This window comes from Chenopodium quinoa, unplaced genomic scaffold (assembly GCF_001683475.1).
Source record: "Chenopodium quinoa cultivar QQ74 unplaced genomic scaffold, ASM168347v1, whole genome shotgun sequence".
Taxonomy (NCBI): domain Eukaryota; kingdom Viridiplantae; phylum Streptophyta; class Magnoliopsida; order Caryophyllales; family Amaranthaceae; genus Chenopodium; species Chenopodium quinoa.
Window position 1 is genome coordinate 1352476 of NW_018743858.1, and position 8419 is coordinate 1360894.

Below are 8419 nucleotides of genomic sequence, written 5' to 3' on the forward strand. Positions count from 1 at the left end.
GATAACACCAAAATAATTGCAAAGTGTTGAAAAGTCTCTTAATAAATTTGGGAATTGTGCTTTGAAAAAAAAAAAACACAGAACAAACAAAAAGGGTGAGAAATTAAAGAGGAAGAAAGAGAAGCAAAAAAAATTGAAAGAGATTAGGGGTACAAGGCTGTTAATCCTAAGATTCGAACCTAGAACCATTTGTTTCATCCAAAAACATTTTACCGCTACACCAAGGATAATTTCCAACTAAATTTATGTACTTAATCTGCATATATAAAGTTTATTTCGGGGGCCCAAACTTTTGAGAGCCCTGTGCAATCGCGCTGGGCACCGCATCTTCACCGCCCTGGTCATAGTTCTCCCTTATGCCAGCATCCTCAATAATTAAATGCCAATTTTCTCCTTTGATGAAAAGAACTTGCTAAAGCCACGCGACTGCTTCTCAGGGGTTGGAGTGGAAGAAGTAGAAGATCCGGACTTTGTAAGTCTGAACCTGGCATTTTTCGAAACAGGCAATTTCAAGTTATTTCCTTCGGTGTCTGATGTACTAATTGGTGCATTGTAGAGGACTAAAGGTGTACTATAACCTAGCCTTTGCAGATTATTGGACGTGATAGTTTAGTCAATGTTCTTGAGAGATACTTATTTGCTAGAGTTAGTTATGATGATGTGTATTGACATCAGGCCTAGTAAATGGGTCGTTCGGGTTGGGTATGGGTCGGGTCAACAGATATTCGGGTCGGGTTGTTTCGGGTTTCAGGCCGAGTTTAGGTCAATACTTCGGAACACCTCTGGGTCGGGTCAATTTTCGGGTCCATAAATCGGGTCAAGATCGGGTCGGGTCAAAATCGGGCCAGGACATTTCTTGTCGATACTTTGAGTCAAGCTTTAATAGTACATTTATTTTCTTTATACGAAATAATTATTATTGCTTTTATAGAAAATCTAGTTGTTAGTGTTAATATCATTGTTATGTTATTGTTTACAAGAATACTATAACATTTATTATTAATACTGTAACATTATTATTATTATTATTATTATTATTATTGTTATTATTGTCGTTATTGTTATCATTGTTATTATTATTATTATTGTTATTACTACTAATACTACTGTTTCGGGGTTTTCTGATGTCCTGCGGGAGAGTTACAATTTCGAGACTGGAACCGGACGCCTGTACCTGCAAAACAAACGGATGCTCCGGATGATTGGAGATCCGCCTCCAACGGTCAAGTTAGTACTTGATTAAAGAGTAATTAATGCGGAAATGTAATTTAGTCTCTCTAGGTGAGAGTGTTAAATGTGCGTAAAAAATCCCCCTTAATGAGGATTAATGGGCATATTTATATTCCTTGGGATGCGTGCTAATACTAGGTTTAGGTTAAACCTAAGGCTGACTGGGCTTCCCAAAGATTGGGCCTTGTTGGCTGATTTATCCTTTTGGTATGAATGGACACGTGTCGTGTCGCAATTGGTCCACGGAGGATGAATATATGGTTGACACGTGGCAGGCTCCTATTGGCCCATGTGGCGGACACATGGCGGTACCTGACTGGTCCACTTGTCAGATGGTGATTGGTGGATAAAAATCCCCTAATCATTTGCCCCTCACAGGTGGCATGTGACTGGTCACGTGTGACCTGTGACAGGTGTCACACCGTAACAGGCGACGACCTGCTACAGGTGTCACTCGGTGAAAGGCTGAGAGGTTCTCCCGCCCAAATTTTGAATTTGGGAGTGACCCTTCGCCTTCTCATTTTTGCCTATGTAAGGGTGTGTTGACTTCAGTCATTTTCACACTTGAGAACTTTTGAAGAGAGCATTCGGACCCCTGAACTTGCTCTGACATTCCGGACTCTTTCTGCCTACCGCCTGCTCTGACAAGCCGGCTGCTCATAATTTTTCAGAACTTCGTCAATTTCACTCGTTCAGGTAACCGTCGGTTCTCTCACTCTTTTAACTTTTCTTTATTTAGTCTTCTTTTTGAAATGGCACCACGGAAGCACACGACACGACCTAGGTTAGTGATCAGCCGGTCACCGGGGACGGCTGAATCTAGGACTAGGAGTGCCGCCTGCCCTTTTCCGAACCAATCTTTTCCCTTTATACAAAGTCCGACTGTCTCTGTGTCTATGCAGAACATAATGGCTAGAACAAAAAGAACTGCTAGGATCACAAACTCAGACGACTCCTCCTACCAGGTGCCGATTAGTGAGGCATCTGACCAGGCGCCAGATGCTGAAGTAAACCAAGGCGGCTTGACCGCCGACAACTTTGAGGGAGGGGTCAAGGTGGTCCCTTCCCATTTTACAGTTGACATGTCTAACTTTTCTCCCGCTCCTATCGAAGGAAAGGAGGCGGGCCCCTCTGGGAGAGGAGAGGAGTCGTCCTCTTCGGATTCATCAGAGGACGAGTCCGAGTCTAGTTCTTCTGGTCATACTTCTCTAGACACAGAAGAGAAAAACAACCGCCTACAAGAGGCGAGGCTTTCTCACGCAGTTGAGAAGGGGGACAATTGGGCGGAGCCGTCCGCCTCTTACAGAGAGCAAAATACCCCTTACTACTGCACTGTCCCCAAAGGCCGGATCAAGGCCATGCAAGAGAAAGTGGGGAGCTTTATAGCGAACCACACAATGGGCCCCGACTTTTTAGTTTTTGTGCCGGATCCAGAAGACACAGTCGTTTGGTCGGCTGGTACTAGTTATGATAGCGCCTACGAGGCGGCCATCAGGGCTGGTCTACGCTTCCCATTACATCCGGCTGTTCAGCGGATCTTGGATGGGTATGAGTTGGGGTTATGGCAATTAGCCCCAAACTCCTGGTTCAACGTTCTCGGCTATGTGGTCGGGTGCGAACTGCACGGGGTGGAGCCAATCTTCGAGGCTTTCGCCCACATGAATTACCTCAGCCGGACCCCTAAGGCAGGCGGTACCGGCTAGTATCAATTGACGAGCCACAGAGGCTACCTCATGACAAGAGGTAAAGAAAATAAGTGGAAGGATTGGCGAAGCACTTTCCTTATCATTGAAAGTTCAAACCCAGAGCTGAACAAGCGCTTCAACAGGTGGAACAGGGATCCGCCTCTTCTTGCAGGCGACCGTAGCATGCCGCCTGTTCCTCCAAAGGCTAAGAGAGAGATTCTGGACAAAGGACTCTTCAAAGTAGATTCGAGGGTCGACTCTACTACAAGGGTGCGAGAGCAAGTACCCCTGCACTGCGTCTCGAGCTTCAAATTGCTCTATGACGAGTACTTTTTGGCCGCCTGTGGCCTCAGCAGTCGGTGTTCAAGAGGTAGCCGGCCTGTCGAATACTCTCTTTTGCCATGCATTACTTGTTATAACTTTTATTAACTTTGGTTTTTGTCCTTGCAGTGGACGCCATGAGCAAGATCACCGCTTCCAAGACTGCGGCGGCTATGTTGCGAGCCTCTATCTTGCAACAATCTTCAACCGACTCTCCCAACAAGGAGGCGCCTTTGGTAAGTTCCAAGCCTTTCACACACTCCTTTTTGAAGTTGGGTTTACGTAGAGACTGACCGCGTGTTTTGTTTTTTTTTTTAAACGAGCACTCCTAGAACTTCTTCTTCCCAACAGCCGGACTCCAAGGCCCGGAGAACAACTGTTGCGAGCTATCCTGGCACGGCCAGGAAAAATGCGGCGACTGAGAAACAGTCGGCCACCCCCTCTCAAACTCCAATTAGGCCGCCTAGGAGTATGGACCTGTCCTTGTGAATTCATACTTGCTTCCCTTTTACTAGGTCTAACATGCTTGTTTATGCTTGATGCAGCCGGCCCTCAGGAACCGGACCTGATCGAGGTGGCCAAGTCTATGATCAAAGCCGTACCTCCGGTTGAGAGAGAGGCGGTCAGGGGTGTCGACACCCTTGACCTGGACGGAATCGCAGGGGTCCTAGCTGAGGTATACTTAGTATACTCTTGTCGTTTAAACTCCAGGACACCTGTTTTTTGTTTGAAAACTGACGCCTGTTTCCTTTTGATCAGGCTCTGCTCCGAGTGAACGGCCTTCGCAAGCCGCTTGATAGGAAGACCAAAGAGGTAAAGGATGCTAATGCTATGGCCGCCTCTGACTGTGATAAGGCAATGTTTCAAATTGCCCAAAATGAGATTTTAACAACTGATATTCTTTATTATCAGGCGCAGGCTACCTCTGCTATCCGGACTCAGTTGGAGGCGGCCCAGAAGAGAAATAATGAGCTGGAGGCGACCATCAACAATTTCAAGGCCGAGCTGAGACCTCTTCGCCAAAAAATGACCACATACGACGCCTTGGAGAAATCCTTGGAGCGCGTTAAAGAGCGCTTGGCGACTCAACAGAAGAGTCTCACTGCGGAGCTCTCGGCAAAGGCCGAGCAGGAAAAGAAAGACTTGGTCAAAGAGATGATGGAAGACTCGACTCAAATTCAGCGCCTGACCTGGGGCCGCCTCTTCCCCAATGTCGACTTTGCCTCATGGGAAAAACCGTACCGCCAGTGTTCCGACAGATACAATCAAGAGATCCTGGCGGCTGCTGAGGACGAGGCAATGGAGGATGAGGATCCGATAGTGGCCATAGTGCCGAATGGGGTGGATGCGTCGAAAAAAGATGCAGCTGAGGCCGAGTCAAGCAAGAAGAATGCTGACCAGGCGGCAGCTGCTATTATTGAAGATCTGCCCCCATCTTAAGCTTTATGTCTTCTTCGGCCTGCGTGCCGTTTGCTTTCTTTTACCCGGCCACGGGGCCGGGGCTCTGAATATTTTGCCGGTCTTAATGGCCGGCTTCTTTTGTATCTTTTACCCGGCCAAGGGGCCGGGGTTTTGAATATTTATGCCGGTCTTTGTGGCCGGCTGTTAATATATCTTAGGCGACCATTATTTTATGTCGCCTTTTTTGCCAAAATGCTTCGAATTTGTGCTTTAATTTTGCTAAGTATCAAAACTCTGATATCCAGTTGCATACTATACTGACTGTTTTTTGCATGGCCGATAGTTGCAGACAGGTAAGAGGTAGTCACGCTGCCTATGCCCCTGGACGACTGGTTGTCTGTTTCCAGGCTAGGCGATCAGTCGGCCATTTATCCAACTGGTATCTGACTCATTTTGAAGACCGGATCCCCTTCAGGCAGGCGGTCCTGTCATTTGTAGGGAGGTGTTTTCCTACCTGCCATGGTTTTAAGCGAGAGAAACTAGGCGTTCTAAGCCGGCTAGTCCTGCTGTGTTAACTTAGTAAGAACAGGCGATATATGGACACCTTTTTAGTTTCACACCAAGTTTTAAGGAGTGACTAAGTAAACATGATTGTTACTTAGTCGCCGAATGACTGAGTAGTAGAGGTTTCAAACGGAGAGTACCGATTGTTCCCCTTTATTCGCCAATGTTTGTTGGCTATTAACTCATAAGGTATCGACTGTTCTTATCCCAAGTAGTTCAGTCGGTTGGTTGACACGGATGGTTACTGCAAATACTTGTTTGTCCTGATTAGTCGGTTAAGTGAGAAGTATCCTTGTCTGAGAAACGGCTATGGGGTTGTCTTAGTTAGACAGTCATATAGGTGCCGTGTAATGATTTTATAGAACAATGTTCCACCCAAAAGGGAGCTGCTCTCTGCGACGAATTTCATCCGGATGGATGCCGTCGGACGCCTGCTATGATTTTGGGACAGGTCGAATTAATTTAATATTTGGATCAGTTGGCCTGGAGCCTGGTCTGATCATTTCGGCCATGAGCCTTTGATAGTTCTTGGTGAACTGTTTTATAGGAGAGTAGCCGGTTGTATGGAACAAGCGGCATGCCCCTCTTAAGTAAGAATAAAATATAAAATGGAGAGTAGCCGACTGTTTTCCAGTAGGCATGCCCCTCTTAGTACAAAATTGAATGAAACAGCAAACTTTTATTAAGTAGCTCTCGGCTATTTACATCATTCAAAAATAATATTTCTTAAGATTATCTACATTCCAGGTTCGAGGCAACAGTTGGTCGTCTGGTGTTTCCAGACGGTAGGTACCGTCCCTGACCTCTTCATAGATTCGGTAGGGTCCTTCCCAGTTGGGAGTTAATTTGCCAGACTCATTAGCCTTACCGACTGCTTCCATTTTTCTTAGTACAAAGTCCCCCACTTTTAGTGGACGCCTATGTACTTTTTTTTTTGTATGATCTGGTCATTCTCAGGCGGTAAATTTCATGGCGCAAGATAGCATTGCCCCTCCTTTCTAGGAGTGAGTCCAATGCCAGGCGCATGGATTCCCAGTTCGCCTCTTCGTCGTATACATTACTCGAAGAGTCGGCTCGTATTGTTCAATTGGAAGAACAACTTCCGCACCATAGGTTAGGAGGAATGGAGTCTCTCCAGTCGCCCCTTTTTCAGTCGTCCTAATGGCCTAGAGAACATGTGGTAGTTCTTCTGCCCATAGGTCGCCTGCTCGCTCAATCTTTTTCTTGAGTCCGTCTGAGATGATTTTATTAAAGGCTTCTACTTGGTCGTTTGCTTGTGGACGGCCGACTGATGCAAAGTAATGTGAGATACCTTGGTCACCCAACCAGCTTTTGAGAACAGGCGTCTCAAATTGGGGACCATTATCAAAAACCATAGACATGGGAACCCCGAACCGAGTGATGATATTTTTCCAGACAAATGAAATCACATCCTTCGACTTGATTCCCTTGACAGCCTCCGCCTCTACCCATTTAGTGAAGTAGTCGACTGCCACAAGTATGTACTTCCTACCGCCTGTACCAGGTGTATAAGGACCCAGAATATCCATGCCCCACTTAGCAAACGGTAGTGGGCTATGAATGGTAGTGAGGTCGGTAGCCGGACGGTGAATTAGCTTGCCAAACTTTTGGCACTTGTCACATTTTTTCACCATCTCCATTGCATCTGCTTCAAGAGTAGGCCAAAAGTAACCCTGCCGCCTTGCCCATTGAGCAAGCGACCTGCCGCCTACATGGGAAGAGCAGTAGCCAGAGTGGAGATCTTCTAAGATCTCTCGTCCTTTTTCTGGAGTAACACACTTCAAGAAGGGTTGAAGATACCCTCTTTTGTGAAGTTCTCCCTTTATCATTTCAAAACTGGCTGCTCGCTTTTTCAGTACTGCCGCCCGGTGATGATCCTCCGGAAAGGTGTCGTCTGTCAGATACGCCCTGATTGGATCCATCCAGGTTGAAATTCTGTCTAAGATTCCAATAGGGTCTTCCTCAATGCTTCTTTTCTCCATCACCTCCCAGAAAACAGTTCGTGGAGTATCACAGGAGGTCGAGGATGCTAATTTTGAAAGAGCATCCGCCTGGTTGTTTTCTGATCTCGGCACTTGAGTCAAATGAAAATCTTCAAGGGATCCGACTGCTTGTCGTACCGCCTGTAAATACTTGATCATTGTCGGATGAGTCGCTTCGTATTCGCCATTGTACTAACTCACTATCAATTGTGAATCGGAACAGGCGTCTATCTTTCGTGCCCCTGCCGCCTTGCACATGCGGATTCCGACTAGTAAAGCTTCATATTCTGCCTCATTGTTTGAGGCCTGAAAACTGAAGCGTAGAGCATACTCATACCTGTCGCCCTCTAGCGACTGACATACGACGCCTGCTCCACAAACATTTGAAGTAGAGCTTCCATCCACATATACCTTCCAGACTTGGTCTGGATCTCGAGAATCAGGGGGACGAGTCATCTCAACAATAAAGTCAGCAAAGGCTTGCCCCTTCACTGCTTTTCTAGGCTCGAAAGTAACTTCGAGGCTCTGTATTTCTATGGCCATTTGATCATCCAGCCTGACGACTCCATGGTGGTCAGTGGCCTCTTGATAGGTTGATCTGTATACACGACGATTGCATGTGCCAAAAAGTAGGGCTTCAATTTTTTAACAACCATGAAGAGTGCAAGACCACATTTCTCCACTAAGGGATACCTCAACTCGGCATTCTTTAGTACATGACTGACAAAGTAGACCGGTAGCTGACAACCGTCTCTTTCAGCAAGAAGAACAGCGCTTAACGCATGATCAGAGACGGCCAGGTACATGTAGAGTACTTCTTTGGGCAAAGGGCTGACCAGCCTCGTCAAGGAATGCAAGTGAACTTTCAATTTCTGGAAGGCCGCCTCAGCATCCGGCCCCCATTCAAACCTTGTCTTCTTCTTAATGGCCTGGAAGAAGTATAAGCATTTGTCGCCTGATCGGCTTAGAAATCTTCCCAAGGCCGCCAGACAACCTGTTAACTTCTGAACCTCTCGGACGGTACGAGGCGACTGCATGTCGATAACCGCCTTCACCTTCTCAGGGTTCGCCTCTATTCCTCTCTGATTGATAAGGAATCCAAGAAATTTCCCAGACTCAACTCCAAATACACATTTCTTGGGATTGAGCATGACATGGTGCCGCCTGAGTGTGGCGAAAGTTTCTCGGAGGTCCGACAGATGATCTATCTGAAGC